Source organism: Stegostoma tigrinum, chromosome 5, assembly GCF_030684315.1.
Source record: "Stegostoma tigrinum isolate sSteTig4 chromosome 5, sSteTig4.hap1, whole genome shotgun sequence".
NCBI classification, from domain to species: Eukaryota; Metazoa; Chordata; class Chondrichthyes; order Orectolobiformes; family Stegostomatidae; genus Stegostoma; species Stegostoma tigrinum.
The window spans coordinates 91,253,040-91,269,368 of NC_081358.1; the positions used below are offsets into that span (position 1 = coordinate 91,253,040).

Here is a 16,329-nt window from a genome sequence, read left to right on the forward strand (position 1 = left end):
TTAGATGAGAAAGGAGTTGAATGATTGGAATTTGACTCTGACAGAGGTGTTGGCATGGAAAAATCTATGAGAAATTATATGCTCCCTAAGCTTCTGGTGATTCAGAGAAAATTTGAACATATTCCTTTTGTTTGCATATGCATATGAATGCACATTACATTTAGACGGCAGGAATAGGCCATATTATGAACTCAACTTCATGGAAAATGTTAGCGTAACTATTAGCAATGCAGAATGCAAAATTAAACAGTAACAAGTGAGGGTACTAGGGTTTTTCAAACACTATTTCAAAGTATGAGCACCAAATAAATTCTTATTTTGGTAATGTGATTCTGTTTGGAGCTTGATGGAACATTTTCTTTGAAGAATTTTAATGCAAAAGCATCAGGGAAACCAACCATACTAAGTATTTACATGAAAATCAGAAACAACTCCCAGTGGCTACATATCAATGCACCAAAAAAAAACAAGGATCTTAAACCAAAAAGTCCAGAGGTCCAAGGTGTCTGATTGTCCAAAAGTAATGCTATATTGCCATCTGGTTCACTGATCGTACACTTGTCTAAGAAATAAGAATGAAGTTTTCCAGAAAAGAAAAAAAGTATCAATTTTACTTTAAGTATGATCTTAATGATGTGGCAAATTATAATTACTGCAAAACAATGACAGTGACACAAAGTTAATTTTCTCAAGAGTCCCATTCCTTGTAATTTTAATTGGTTTTGGAAATTTTAAAAATAAAATAAATCTTGACTTCCTTCTTTTTAGATGTCTCTCTCGACCTTTTATTTCCCTCTCCTGCCCCCAATTTTATACTGAATTAAATATTCCAACTAGAAGGCTTTCAAAAAGAATTGATGGTTACTTGAAATGGAACTACATGCAGAGTCTGAGCAGAACACAAGACAACAGCAATGGTGAGATGTTCATTTGGAGAACTGGCACAGACACAATGGGTAGAATGGCCTCTTTCTGCACTAAAAAGGTTCTGCTATTCTAAGTCATGTTATGGATCAAACTGTGTTTCTCATTAACAATTCTTCAACTAATTTGTAAATTAGATTTAAATTTGTCATATGCATATAAAAATATAGTGAAAGGTGTCTCTTTCTGTGTCAGACGCAAAGTGTCACGACGCTCTGATGCCATGTTGAAGCACTGAATATAATGCAAGATTTTACTGCAATAGAGTTCATCTTTCTGTTTCTTCCTCCTCTGGTCCATGACATCAGCCAGGTATCTAAAATGGGCTCCTGGGTCTCTGTAACATGGTCTGGAGTCTCAGTTATGGATCTCTCCCACCGCCACAATCACAATCACTGTGTCCAAGCTGCATCCATAGCCCTGGGGAGGTGCTGGTTCCAAACCTCCTATTCTCCAACTCACGCTCCTCCAGATGCTGCCACCCACCATTAGGGTCTTCCACTGTCCCTTTCATTGACCCTCCGTTCCTTCAGTTGACTGGGCCTAGCCATGGACCTACAGCCTTGGCTCGGCCCACTAGTCTGAGCCAGGAGAGTCAGCCCATGGCCTGCTCCTTGCTTGCTGGGAGACTGGGAGACTTGCTGGGCTAGGGTGAAGCTGCATCTGACTTGTCATGATGTCACTACCAGAGGCCGCCTCCTTCACATGCCACACTCCAGGTTTTAAAGAAAAGAGAATAAAAAGAGCAAAAGCAATAAGAAAAGGAGAGCAGACAGGAGTGGATGAGCCCTAGGCTGAGCCCTGCTACACCACAGCCATCTTGGAGTCAATTTGGTAAAAAGTTATGAAAGCAGAAATTGCTTGAGAAACTCAGCAAGTCTGGCAGCGTCTGTAGAGAGAAAGACAGTTAATGTTCAAGTCCAGTGACCCTTCCTCACATCAAAACTCAAAATGCTAATCTGTTTTCGCTCCAAGGATGTTACCGGATCTGCTTAGTTCCTCCAGCAATTTGTTTTTGTTTCAGGTTTCCAGCATCTGCAGCTCTTTGTTTGATTTTAGACACAAAATTACTTGCCCACTAATTAAGATGTCAAGAGTTGCACTGTTGTGACTTTCTAATATACAGTATATTTCATTGTAAAAACCAGAAAATGTCTGTGGGTAATGCTGCACATGCAATTACATCAAGTCTGTACCTCAGGTATGCTACCATCATCTTGTCGTAGAGCGATCTGCAGGGCCGACTAAGTGAAGCATGGAGGAAAATTGCTTCATCATATTACATGTTTGTAATTAGTTACAAGTTACACTGACACTGACATGGTAGGCATTGTAACAAAGGCCATGCGCTCATTAAAATGCTATCAGGCAAATTGTTGGCATGAAATAAGTGGCCTGCAGTACAAGTTTAAGCATCATTTCAGGCCACTTAACAGCTGGTACAATTATCCAGTGCATAAGCTCTAAGTAGTTGAACCTAAATTTCATTTTTTGGACACTGCAATTGGCAAATTCAATGTTCTTTTTAAGTGAAACCTAATGCCTGTTTCCAATGGGTATTCTGGATGGTTGCCACAACTTTCTGCCCCTCTATCATCACGTAATCCTTCAACATCCTTTGCTCCTTCCCAATACTTTATCATCTCTGCCCACATAGCTCATTTTATTTTCATAATCACAATATTCTACATGACCAAGTCCAGCAATGCAAATTTGGTAATTTCAAGTGATGTAAACAAAATAAAAGTAATAGACATATGGGGTTCACAGAAACAAACAATCTCAGAATGATCACATTTACATAAAGAATAAAGCACCAGAATCCACAGCTAAAGGATACAACTGCAAAAGGAAATTATGGAACAGCTGCCGTAAATTAATCTGCGGGGAGTTCTTCAACTATTAAGATAAGGTTGAAGATCTTTAAAAGCATATCACTAAAACAAGAATCAGCAAGAAACGGTTAAACAAGTATATGCTAAACATTATTAATCAGAAGATACTTTTGGAATACTACGTGCAATTCTGGCTTCCCTGCTATAGGAAAGATGTTGCAAAACTTGAAAGGGTTCAGAAAAGATTGACAAGGGGGTTGTCAGGGTTGGAGGGGTTGAGCTAGAAGGGGAGGTTGGAGCTATTTTCCCTGGAGCGTTGGAGGCTTAGGGGTGATGTTATAGAAGTTTATAACATCATGAGGGACATGGACTGGGTGAACAGATAAGGACTTTTCCCCCAGGTGAGCAAGTCCAGAACTAGAGGGCATAGGTTTAAGGTGAGTGGAGAAAGATTTGAAAGGGACCTTTTTTAAAACACAGAGGGTGGTGCATTATATGGAATGAGCTGCCAGAGAAAGTGGCGGAGGTTGGTATAATTGCGACATTTAAAAGGCATCTGGATGGGTATATGAATAGAAAGATTTAGAGGGATATGGGCAAATGCTGACTAGATTTATTTAGGATATCTGGTCAGCATGAAGAAGTTGGACTAAAGGGTCTGTGTCCATGCTGTACAGTTCTTTGAGTCGAAGTGAAAGAAAGGAGGAAATGCTTCGGAGAAAGGAGAGATGCATGAACTTAGGCAATATGTCCCATTTCTAGAAATGATCATTGCAAATATGGGGCAGAAATGGGGGTTAATTTAAAAGTATCTGTTGCCAGAATTTAGGTAAAATTTGACAAGAATAGTAATCACCATAATTTGTCCAAGAAGAATTAGTTCTGTGTAATAACAATTCAAGTGAAAGATTCAATATGATGAATAGCTTAACCAGATTCAAAACAGGTTTTTCACTAAGTGCAGCTTTTTCAGCTAAATGGTGAACAAATTGGCAGTACAGTGGGTGGTAAGCCCCATCTGCAAACATTGTAGTGATACTATGCTGGTAATGCCATTAAATTGGTTAAAGTGGAAGTGCAAACAATTCAATACCAACCAGAGTGCATCTGGAGATTTACAGCTTCAATTTGCAAGACTCTGCCATGAAAAAGGCACAATGTGCAGATAGAGCACATCTTATCAAGTTGAGTTTTGCACAGTCCCTGAAACGCTGATCACTGTAGGAACCAGATACAATGACATGCAAAGCACAGTATACACTGGCAGTTCGTAAGATTTGATCAGAAATGCAACTTTAGCTAAACGCAAATTAAAATTCAAAGTGAATTTCAGAAATAGACAAGAAATAGGTTGATATGTAGCATACAACAGGAGTTTATTTTTAAAAAGTGTCAAGCATGGATGTCTATAACAAGTTTTATTTACATTCAAAAATGCAATTTCCCACATCCAGATTTCCAATTAAGATATTTGTGGCTAAAACTAAGAATGCTTTACTAACACATTCACCCATACTGATGTTAGTCAAGTCTTGTTGATATGCTGTGTTAAGCTACAAAGTGCAGCAAGTTCTTTGTAATTTATCAATCCTTGAATTTACTAACTTACACTGCACTTTACAACATCCATCTGTAGAATATTCTTATTCTCTGCATACGGCAATTTGGGAAAAATGTTTTGTGTTAAAATCTATTTACAGGATTGAAGAAATTCACGCATCAGGGGTTAGAATATCTAAAGAACCAATACGGTGTGCATTATACCTGTTTACAGGCATACATGCAAATTATTCATCTGGTCAGGCTAGGATGCATGAAAGTAAATAAATATTTATTAATGAATTAAGTATCACTTAAAAATTAGAAGAAAAATAACAAGTATCTGTGCAGTTTAAATTAGGCTGGGATCTTAGAAACAATGTGATACTGTCAACCTCTTCAACTTGAATAACTACACTGTTAATCAATAACCAAATAGCTAACTTCAATTTCTGCGCAGCAAGACATTCAGCTCTTGGCAACAGTAAAGTGAAATGAAAAATTCTGAAGCAATCGATTACTTTTGTGTTTTGACAGATATGGCTATTTGCATCTGAATTTTGAACCATTACAGATCTAGAATCAGTGGTTCTGCCACCTTTCTCAAATAACTGATTGTATTATATTCTACATAGATTTTTCCAATGTCAATATGAGAATTGGGATGCTTACAATGCAATGCTTATAGTGAGCATGAAGTAATGGTTCATTGAAATCTTATTTCAATTGGATGACTAGCCATCATTATGTTCCTCCCAGCCCTTGATTTAATTAATTCCCAGTCTCCTACTTCAGCAAACAAGTTGGATCACTCAGGACAACATTCATCATTATAAGGTTCAGAGATTCCCACCGTAATATTCTGAAATCAGATATGCTCATTGCAGCGCTAACAATGCTTGATTAGCATAAAATGCTTGTAAAATAACCACTTCACAAGCTATAATGAACATATTTATTGGGTGGCAGGGGACCTTGCTAAGAAATATAACCATTGTTATAATGCATCCAGGAAGTCATGCACTGGTAGATCCAAATTAACTAGAGAGAAATGAACCTGCTGAACCAAAGCAACTGACATTAGAAATTGAGTGTGAGGGTTGGGAAAGGGGAGGAGAGAATGGGAGAGAAAGAGACCATAAAAAAGGAGAATAATCAAAGTTTCAGACAGATAAAAATACAAAGATAAATTAGCTCCCCATAGACAACGAACATCCAACTGCAGACCTACACAGTATATAACTTTAAAGAAAGATTTCAAAGTTTTTCTAAAATTTTGTCTTTCCCCAATGGGTCATTGACCTTTTTATTGAAAAGGGCATGGCAAAATCTAGTATGATATCTCCCTTCCTGCCGTTGAAGAACTAAACAGTCTCAGTCAATTGCTTATAAAATTAATCCAGTCCTCAATGCCAACCACATGCTTTTCTGACGTCAAACAGGTACTGTTCTTTCAGGTTCTTTCTCGTCCAATCATTAACTTCATGATATATCATTACCTCACAATCATGAAAGTCAGTTAACTCAGGTGACTAGACAGCTGGTTTACAAAACAGAATGACATCAACAGCGCTAGTTCAATTCCCACACTGGTTGAGGTCACCATGCATGTTCTGCCTTCTTGAACATGCCCCTTGTCTGATGCTTGGTGACCATCAGGTTAAATTTACCACCAGTCATCTCTCCAGAGAGACAATGGAGACTACCAGGAATTGATTAGTTGGATGGCTGGTATGAATGCACAGCAGTGTCAACAGCCAGGGCTCAATTCCCATACCAGCTGAGGCAACCATGAAGGTCCTGCTTTCTTAGTCTCAGCCTTTGCCCAAGGGCTGATGTTAAATTGACCACCACTTATGTCTGTCAAATGTGAGCGCTGAACTATGGTGACTTCATTTTCCCTACACAAATAGGAAAAGACAGAGAAATGGTTACAAGCTGGACAGTGGCTGGATGCTTTGTCTGATTATTCTTCTCTGAAACAGCTTAAGTATATTTTTTCTACTTTAAAGAGGAGCTTCATAGATGAACATAATTGTTGCTATCATGTGCTCTCTTCGCAAATGTGCCCAATCTGACGATTGTTTCCAACATTTTCTGCTATTTTTCTTTCATATTTCCAATGTTTGTGTTTTACATTCTGTCATCCATTTTTCTCTCTCCCTATGCCAGGCCATTTTCCAACATGATATCATTTTAACATTTAACATGAACGCAAACCTCAGCGCAAATATAGTAAAGCAGCACAGTAACATTCAGTGTATGATTAAATTTGCATATCATTGTGACATATAATATGTTATATATACAAAATCTTGATTTATAAAGCGCTTGTAAAACCTATATCAGTTTTCTACACCATATGATCTAAGCTTGCAAGATTCTCTAACAGGTCGGCACAACATTGTGGGCTGAAGGGCCTGTTCTGTGCTGTACTGTTCTATGTTCTATGTTCTAAGACTCAGTGCAGCCTTCTCCCCTCCATCCTCTCACACATTACACTCAGCCCTTCTACCCAGGCCACATTCACCACCCACTGTTTTAACTGGCCAACAGCTGGCCTTCTCTGGGATCAAGAACTCTAAAGCAGAAAATGTACTGAGGATAACTGAAGGTTTATCCAAGAGTCAAGCCTGTGAAGGCAGTAAGAGAATAGGAATGAAGCAGTGACGGGTGGAGTGAGGGCTTGAATAGCAAAATACCTCAGAGAGAAGAAAGGTGGCATGAATGAAAAAAGATGTAGAACAAGAAACTAAGAGAAGAACATGCCTGGAAAAGGAATGAAATGCAGCTTTTCATTTGAAAACAATATGTTGCATACGGTCCTTCCAGCTGATATCCACAGGTTAATGATTTGGTCGAACTGCTATACATGAACAAATAAATGATAGCACTTATCTACCTAATTGTTGATTTAGCCCATGACTAGGACTTTGGCAGTTAGATAGGTTGTCTAGCAGGAACAAAAGCCGAAGTTTCTGGAAAACTCAGCAGGTATGGCAGCATCTGCAGAGACAAAGCTGAGTCTTCTTCTACTTAATGGTCACTGGACCCAAAATATTAACTCTGCTTTGTCTCCACAGATATTGCTACAGCTGCTGAGTTTTTTTTTAAAGCAATTTTTCCTTTTGTTTCCAATTTTTGGTATCTGTAGTTCTTTGGGGTTTTTTTTAAATCTAGAAGGGGTGGACTTTATTCAGAAGCCTGGGAATGTGGAATTAGAAATGAGGATCAGCAAATAGGAACTGGCTTGCCCACTCTTTTATCAGATTTGGGGGGTAAATACTTTCTCCAGCAATTAAGTGTGCCTTGCTTTAAGCAAATTTGTTCCTAGGTCTCGTGTTGCATGACAGCCTGTGCATTTGAAATTTCAAAAACTGAAGAATGGCTGCCCTTGTCCATCTACAATGTTAAGCACCCACCAAGAATGGAAGTCTCCTCAAATTATTCAATCTTTGATTCACATCTGTGTTCCTTGTTTGGTGCTGCATCAGTGGCTGCTGTCCAGGAGAATAATCTGAAATCTGATCCCAATGCTAAGCTCTTCATGGGAGTTATATTCTGAGCTTTGTCCTCATGGGAGAATGAATGGTCCTTGAAAAAGAGGCAAGCTTATGTTCTTTTGTCCTTTTTGTCTGCCTTTTGCAAGCATTCAACAGAGGTTGAATAAGGTCACAGAGTTTCAAAAGTTTCTACTTTGTTCTTTCAATAAAAAGTCTCAACATATTTTGCAGGCTACAGAATTCTAGTTTAAAGACAAGATACAATCATGGTCTTTCAGAAATATTAGTTGGAAAAAAACTTTCTACACTCTAATGTGCTTGACATGTTTTGGGACGAAGAGAATGCAGAAAATTCCTTCAATGTTATTTAATATTATATCATACTTTCTCTTAACAGTCTTATTCCAAAATGTTTTATTTCTATGGCCAGCCTCCATTGCATAAAAATAACCAATTCAAACACAAAGAAGTGAGCTCAGTTTCACAGCATGGTTCAAGCAAAAGCCTCTTAATGAAGTATACATGCAATAATCCTGATTGCATTTGTGCCTTACCTATGTTATATAAACAATATAAAAAGTCAAATAAATTATTTTGATGTTTTTACAGTGAATGAGTGACAAAACAATTTGTTTCATTTATTTATGAGATAAGGGTGCTCCGAGCAAAACCATTTATTATTAAGCATTTCTAGCTGCCCTCAAGAAGAAACCACTTTCTTAAACTCACTGAAGACTGTGTGGAGGTGCTTCCACAATACTGTTAAAGGATGGAATTCCACGATTTTCAACCAACACCATGAAAAAAGTATGATGCATTTCCAAGTCACAAGTTGTGCCTCTTAGGGATTTGCAAGTAGCAGAGCTACCATCAAGCCTTGCCCTTTTAACCCAGGTGACAGAAGATCTGGGAGGTGCCATCCAAAAAGTCTTAGTGAGAACCGAAGTGCATCTTACAGAACCAGTCTAACTGACGAATCAGTACTTCTCTTAAGGAAGCAGTGAGGACAACAAAGGTGCAGATCATACTCTGGGGCAGAGGAGCGGAACCTCCAAGAATGGGTCAACAGCGCAACAACTGTATGAACTAACTGAGTCCTAAAGGACAGAGCTATTAGACCAAAAGTGCAGCAGTGGACGAAAGAATCAACAAGAGGGGAAAACATGTTTAACTTCATTCTCACCAATCTATCACAACCACACCTAATTTGACAGTATTGGTAGAAGACCATTCTAAGTCTTGGCGGGGTTGTGTCACATTCCACAGTGGTAATAGGGACAGAACTTAAACATATCGAGCATACAAAATTGGACATCCACGTATCATCAGCAGCAAAATTGTAATGAAACAAATGACATCAATACAGTTGGCACATTCCTCCACTCTACCACTGCCAGCAAGACAGGGTATCAACACTAGTTCTATGAAGAGTGTATGCCAGTAGTTGTACCATGCATACCTAAAAATGAGGTGTCATCTTGTGAAGCTAAGCAGAAACTGAGAGACAGAGCCAAGCAACTTCATGACAAATGGATCAAGTCAATGCTTTATGGTCCTGTCACATGTAGTTGTGAATGCAAGTGGGCAATTAAGCAACTCACACAGGAGAAGACTCTACACAAATCCCTAGCTTCAATAACAGGGAACTCAGTACATCAGTGCAAAAGGCAAGGCGAAAGCATCTGCAATGATCTTCAACCAGAGATGCTCAGCATCACAGACGTCAAATTTCAACCATTATGATACATTCCACATGATATCAATATACCACTACAGGTACTAGAAATATTCTGGCAATATTACTACACGCTTGTGCTCCTGAACTAACTGCGCCCTTAGCCAAGCTGATCAGAGAAGCTACAAAATTTGGCATCTACCCGACAATGTAGAAAATTGCCCATGCAAGGCCCTTATGCAAAAAGCAAGAAAATTTCATGCCAGCCAATTATCGTCTCGTCAGCCTACTCTTGGTCATCTCTAAAGTGAAGTGGTGTTATTTGTGGTGCTACAAAGCAGCACTTACTTGGTAAAAACGTGCTCAGGAACATCCAGTTTGGGTTCCACCAGGGCCGCTCCTGACATCATTACAGCCTTGAGCCAAACATGGACAACACAGTTAACTCCAGAGTGACTGCCCTTGACATCAAGGATGCTTGGACTAAGCATCACAGGATACAAAACTGGCTTAGTCATAGAAGGCAGAGGGTAGTGGTGGAAGGGCATTTTTCACAATGGAGACCAGTAACTAGTGATGCTCCCCGGGGGTCAGTCTTCGGCTCTCTGTTGTTTGTACTATATATAAATGATCTGGAGGAAACGTGGGTGGTCTGATTAGCAAGTTTGCAGATGACACAAAGATTGGTGGAGTTGCTGATAGTGCCAATGATTGTGAAAGGACACAATAGGATATAGATAGATTGGCAACTTGGGCACAGAAACGGCAGATAGATTTTAAACCTTACAAATGCGAGGTGATGCATTTTGGAGGATCAAATTTAGGTGTGAATTATTTGGTGGCAGATCCCTGAGGAACATCAACATACAGACAGATTTGGATGTGCAGGTCCACAGTTCCCTAGAGGAGGCAACAGAGGTGGCCAAAGTGATTAAGAAGGCATATGGCATGCTAGCCTTCATTGTCCAAGCCGTGGAGTATAAAAGTTGGCAAAACTTTTTGTAGCTTTATGAAACCTTTGTTAGGTCACATTTGGAGTATTGTGTGCACTTTTGGTTGCCACACTACCAGAATAACATGGAAGCTTTAGAGAGTGCAGAGAAGGTTCACCAGGGATGTTGTCCGGTCTTGAAGACATTGGCTGTGAGGAAAAGTTAAAAAGACTAGAATTGCTTTCACCGGAAAGATGAAAGCTGAAAGTAGACCTGATTGAGGTCGACAAAATTATGAGAGGCATAGATAGGATAGATGGTCGAAGATTTATCCCAGGGTTGAAGCCTCAATTACAAGGGGGCACAGGTTCAAGGTAAGAGAGAAGAAGTTTAAGGGAGACGTGCGAAGAAAGTTTTCACACAGAGTGGTAGGAGCCTGGAATGCACTGCTAGAAGTGGTGGTGGAAACAGGCATGTTGGCAACATTTAAGAGGCATCTGGACGGTTACGTGAGTAGGGAGGGAATAGAGGGATATGGACCAAATAAGGGCAGAAGGTTTGTTTTTTGGCTTAATCAGGGCGGATGACCAGCACAGGCTTGGACAGCCGAAGTGCCTGCTCCTGTGCCATAATTGCCCTTTGTTCTTTTATTCTTGTAAAGGAACCTAGTAAAATGAGTCACTGGGAATCATGGGGAACCTCGCTGCTAATTAATGTTGAACCTAGCACAAAGGAAAATGGTTGTCATTTTGGATGTCAGCCTTCTCATCTCCAGTACATCACTTTAGGGAGCTCCTCAGGGTAATAAGTTAGGACCAACCACCTTCAACTTCTTCAACAGTGACCTTCCCTCTGTCATAAGGTCAAAAATGGGAATGATCACAAATGATTGCACCATGTTCGGCGACAATACTTCAGATTTGAAGCAGTCCATATCCAATATCAGAGCTGGACATAGCTAAGCTTGGGCTGACAAGCTTGTAGTCCACGCTCTTCTATTTCATGCTCATGTATATGTCTAAATACCTCTTAAATGTATCAAATATGTGTCAATCAGCTCCTATGGGAGCATACTACAGGCACTAGCATCCTCGCGAAAAGAAAAGCCTCACACATCTCCTTTAAATCTCGTCCCTCTCACCTTAAACCTTTGCACCCTAGAATTTGACATTTCTATGCTGGAATCCAATCATCCACACTATCCACACCTCTCATAATTTTATATCCTTCTACCAGGTTGTCCCTCAGCCTCCAATGCCTTTGCAAAAACAACCTGTTAGTCCAAACTCCCCTTATAGCTAAAATGCTGCAATCTAGGCAATATCCTGCTAAACCTGGAGATAGTAAGAACTGCCGATGTTGAAGTCAGAGATAACACAATGTGCAGCTGGAGGAGCACAGCAGGCCAGGCAGCATTAGAGGAGCAGGAAAGTTGACATGTCAGGTCGGGGCCCTTCTCCTACTCTGATGCTGCCTGGCCTGCTGTGCTCCTCCAGCTCCACACTGTGTTATCCTGCTAAACCTCTTTTGTCCAAAGCCTCCACATTCTTCATAAAGTATGGCAACCAGAACTGTACAGCATACTGCAAATGTGGCCTAATTAATGTTTTATACAGTTGTAATATGACTTACCTTTTTTAATACTCAATGCCCCGACCAATGAAGGAAAGCATGCTATAAGCTTTCTTTAACACCTTATCCACTTGTGTTACCACTTTCAAGGAGCAACAGACTTGCACCCTGTATATCGATGCTCCTAAGTGTCCTGCCATTTACTGTATACATTCCTCTTTTATTTAATCTCCTAAAATGCATCACCTCATTCTTCTTCGGATTAAATTCCATCTACTATGTCTCTGCCCAACTTCCCAACAGATTCAACTGTATCCTTTGACAACTGTTCTCACTGTCCACAAGTCAATAACTTGTTTTGTCTGAAAACTTACTAATCACACCACCTATATTTTCATACAAATTATTTAGATATATTACAAACAAGAGTCCCAGCACTGATTCTTGCTGAACATCACTGATCACCAACCTCCACTCAGGAAAACATCCTCCACAGCTACCCTCTGTCTATGTGGCTAAACCAATTTCATCCAACTTACCAACTCACTGTTGATCCCATGTGAGTTAATCTTCTCAATCATGAGGGACGTTGACAAATAATTTTACTAAAAGTCCATGTAGACAACATCCATTGTCTACCCTAAATCATTTTTGTCACCTCCCCAAAAATCTCAAGTTTGTGAGACAAGACTTTCCCCATACAAAGCTACGCTGACTATCCCTAATAAGGCCATTCTTTTCCAAATGCAAGTAAATCCTGTCCTAAAGAATCCTCGCCAATAGTTTCCCTACCATTGTTACAGGGCTCACCAGCCTATAGTTTCCTTGATTATCCCTGTTGCCTTCCTTAAACGAAGGATGGACGGTGGCTATTCTCCAGTCTTCTGGAACCTCGCCTGTAGCTAAAATAGATCTCTGCTAAGGCCACAGCAATGTCCTCCCTTGCCTCCCTCACTATCCTGGGCCCTATGGACCTACTTACCTCAATGCTTTTCAAAACACCCAACACCTCCTTCATAAAATTGACATGTCCTAGAGTTTCAGCATAGCCCTCCCTAATCTCATCATCATCATCCATGCCCTTCTCCTTGATAAATACTGATGCAAAGTACTCATTAAAGGATTTCACCTGCCGCCTCCGACTCCACACACAGATTTCCTCCTTTGTCCTTCTCCCTTTTCAGCTAACCTCTTGCACCTTATATATGTATACAATCTGTTGGGATTCTCCTTAAACCTTTTCACCAAGGACATTTCATGGCCCCTTGTAAACCTGCCAAATCCTTAAGTTTTTTTTTCCTGTTTCCTTTATAATCCTCAAGGGCCTTGCCCGACTTCTGTTTTCTAAACTTTACATCTGCTTCCTTTTTGATTAAACTTTCAATATCTCTTGTCATCCAAGGCTACTGAAACTTGTCATCATTATCTTTCATCCTCACAGGAACATTCTGGTCCTGAGCTTTGATAAATTGACTCCCAATTGTCAGATATAGGTTTACCCCAGACAGCTGCCCCCATCCAATTTCTTCAACTCTGGGAATTAACCTTCCCCCAATTTAATACTTTCAACCAAGGTCCAGTCTTCTCCTTATCCATAACTGGTTTAAAAATTACGGAATTATGATCACTGTTCCCAAAATGCTACCCCACTGTAACCTTAATCACCTGGCCACGCTCATTCCCCAGTGCAGGGTCAAAATGGCCTTTCCTTAGTTGGACTATTTTAAGTAACCCTCCTGGATACACCTAACAAATTCTACCCCATTCTAAGCTTCTGACACTAAAGGAGTCTAGGTCAATCTTGGGAAGTTAAAAGTCACTCATTACAACAACCCTGTTGTTTTTACATCTTTCCATGATCAGCCTATATATCTGTTCCCCTATCTCTTGCTAGCTATTTGGAAGCCTGTAAAAAAAACCCTTGCATTGACTGCACCTTTCTTATTCCTGAGTTCTACCCATATGGCCTCACTGGATGAACCTTCTATGATGTCCTCTCCTAGTGCAGTGTGACATTCTCCTTAATCAGAAATGCAACTCCCCAATCCATTCTGCATTCTTATCTATCTTGCCCAAAACATCTAAACCCTGAAATATTGAGCTGCCTGTCCTATTGTTCTCTCAAACAAGTCTCTGTAATGGTGACAGCATCACAATACTATGACTAATCCGGGTTCTAAGCTCATCTGCTTTACCTTTATACTCCTTGTATTAAAGGAAATCCACTTCAGACCTCCAGTACAGCCATGTTCACTAATTTGGCCCTGCCTGTTTTTTGTATTAGGCTTACTTTAATTAACTTCTACATTCTTCTCAATCACTCTAATTGCTGACCTACTGTGCTGGTACCCCCACCTTCCCAAATCCACGCTAGCTCAAACCCTCCTGAGTGACACTAGCACTGTCTCCAAAAAGAGATAACCTAACCATAGTGCCTTGAATTTCAATGGTAATATGATTATGGAATCCTCCATTAACATCCAGGGGTCACCACTGACCAGAAAGTGACTGTACTAGCCTAATAAATACAATGGCAACAACAGCAGGTCAGAGGATAGGAATCCTGCAATGAGTGTTATGCACCTGCATTGCACAAAGCCTGTCCACCATTCACAAAGTCAAATGTGTGATGGAAAACTTTCCGCTTGCCTGGATGAGTGCAGCTCCAACAACACTTAACAGCTTGACACTACAAAATAGTCTACTTCAATGACATCACAGGTACAAACATTCACTCTTTCCACAACTGATAAATGCTGGCCAGCCAACGACATCTACATTTCTCAAGTGAAGAAAAAAAATATACAGCAACATATACCATCTACAGGATACAATGCAGAAATTCACAAGTACTCCTTAAGGCAGCACCTTCCAAAACTATGTCCTCTATCATCTATAAGGACAAAGGCAAATGCAGGAAATACTAAGACTTCAGGTGCCTCTCCAAGCTACTCACTATCCTGCCTGTGAAATAAATTGCCACTCCTTCACTCTTGCTGGATCAAATTTTTAAAAGAAGTTATTCAGCGTATTTAAATGTATATCCACATAGATGGCAGCTGTCGAAGAAAGCAGCTCACCACCATGCTCTCCGGGTCTGTTGTCAATGGGCAATAAATGTTGACATAGCCAGGAAAGCTCTCATCTTCTTAAAGAATAAAACGTTTGCGGTAAATGACCACCTGGAAGATGCTGACGGTGAGAAATTCCATGTTAGCCACTGTTAGCATCTGTGTTGATTACTCTGTGACAAGCAGAGTTACTGAGAATCTCTCTTGCTGGGGATGGTCATCTCTCGGCACTTTAGCAGAGATTAGACATTTTGCTGAACAACTGAGTGTTTTCTACGTCTTGTTGCAAATACACATAAATCACTTCATTATCTGAGGAGTTGTGAATGGAACTGAACGCTTTGCCAGTGATCATTCTCAGTATGATCTTGTGATGAGGTGTGCGGACATAGGAGGGGGAAGAGAAGAGAGAGAGGTGTGAAGTTTCTGCTAACAATTCAAACAAGACACCAAGACTATGTACAATGCGCTCAATCTGATGTAGCTACCAGCTAACTAAAATCTCCAAATCTGTGATGCAATAGTTTATCAGGTCTCAATAATACGGAGTTATAGAAAGCCTTGCCTACTAAGAACAAAATCCAGTTAATCAAGAGCAAGAAGTCAAAAGAGCTGATTGAATGATAAAACAAGAAAAAAGCAAGGATGGGACTTATTTTGGCTGTGCGGAGAGATCAAAAATTATTACAGGAGATGCACCAAATATGATGGGACAGATAGCCATGCTAGTAAAATGATTACAACAGTTCCATGCAGGAAAACTTTGAAATAGACTTAAATTCTTTCAGTAATGGAGGAGTAAGGAAATATAGTTGGGTGTAATATGTACTCTTAAATACTGGTTGTAATTTCAAATCAGTGATAACCTTTATTTTCACAGTATGGATTAACTTTTCCTATTTAGAACTTTTGGCTTACGCAAGTACCATGAGCAACTTGAGCTATTCTCACTCAGCTGTTCAAATAAAGAAATTCTAAATAAAAAAGTTGAGAAAATGGATTCCAAAGCATTGCATTCTCAAATTCCCATGAGTTATTACAGTAACTTCGGTCAAGTACGATCCCGTAATGCACCACATTGTTTGCCACGTGAATTGAGCTATGTTAATCAAATCAGCCAAGTGGAGCTCTGATCATTTTCTAAACAACCCCTCATTTTGATAAGGATGCAAAGGTTTAAGATTTGATTGGATTTTCACTGCCAGCAGTAGCCATTGTTGAGCAATTATTAAATTTAGCCAAAAACCTAGGAAACATTGTACAATGTTTTATCTATAC

The 16,329-nt window shown here is 39.8% G+C and overlaps 1 protein-coding gene across 2 annotated transcripts in view; it reads right to left on the reverse strand.

Annotated features, from left to right (window-relative positions):
* Positions 1–16,329, reverse strand: part of rad54b (RAD54 homolog B) — a 134,472-nt gene that overhangs the window by 88,356 nt on the left and 29,787 nt on the right. The window lies entirely within an intron of this gene.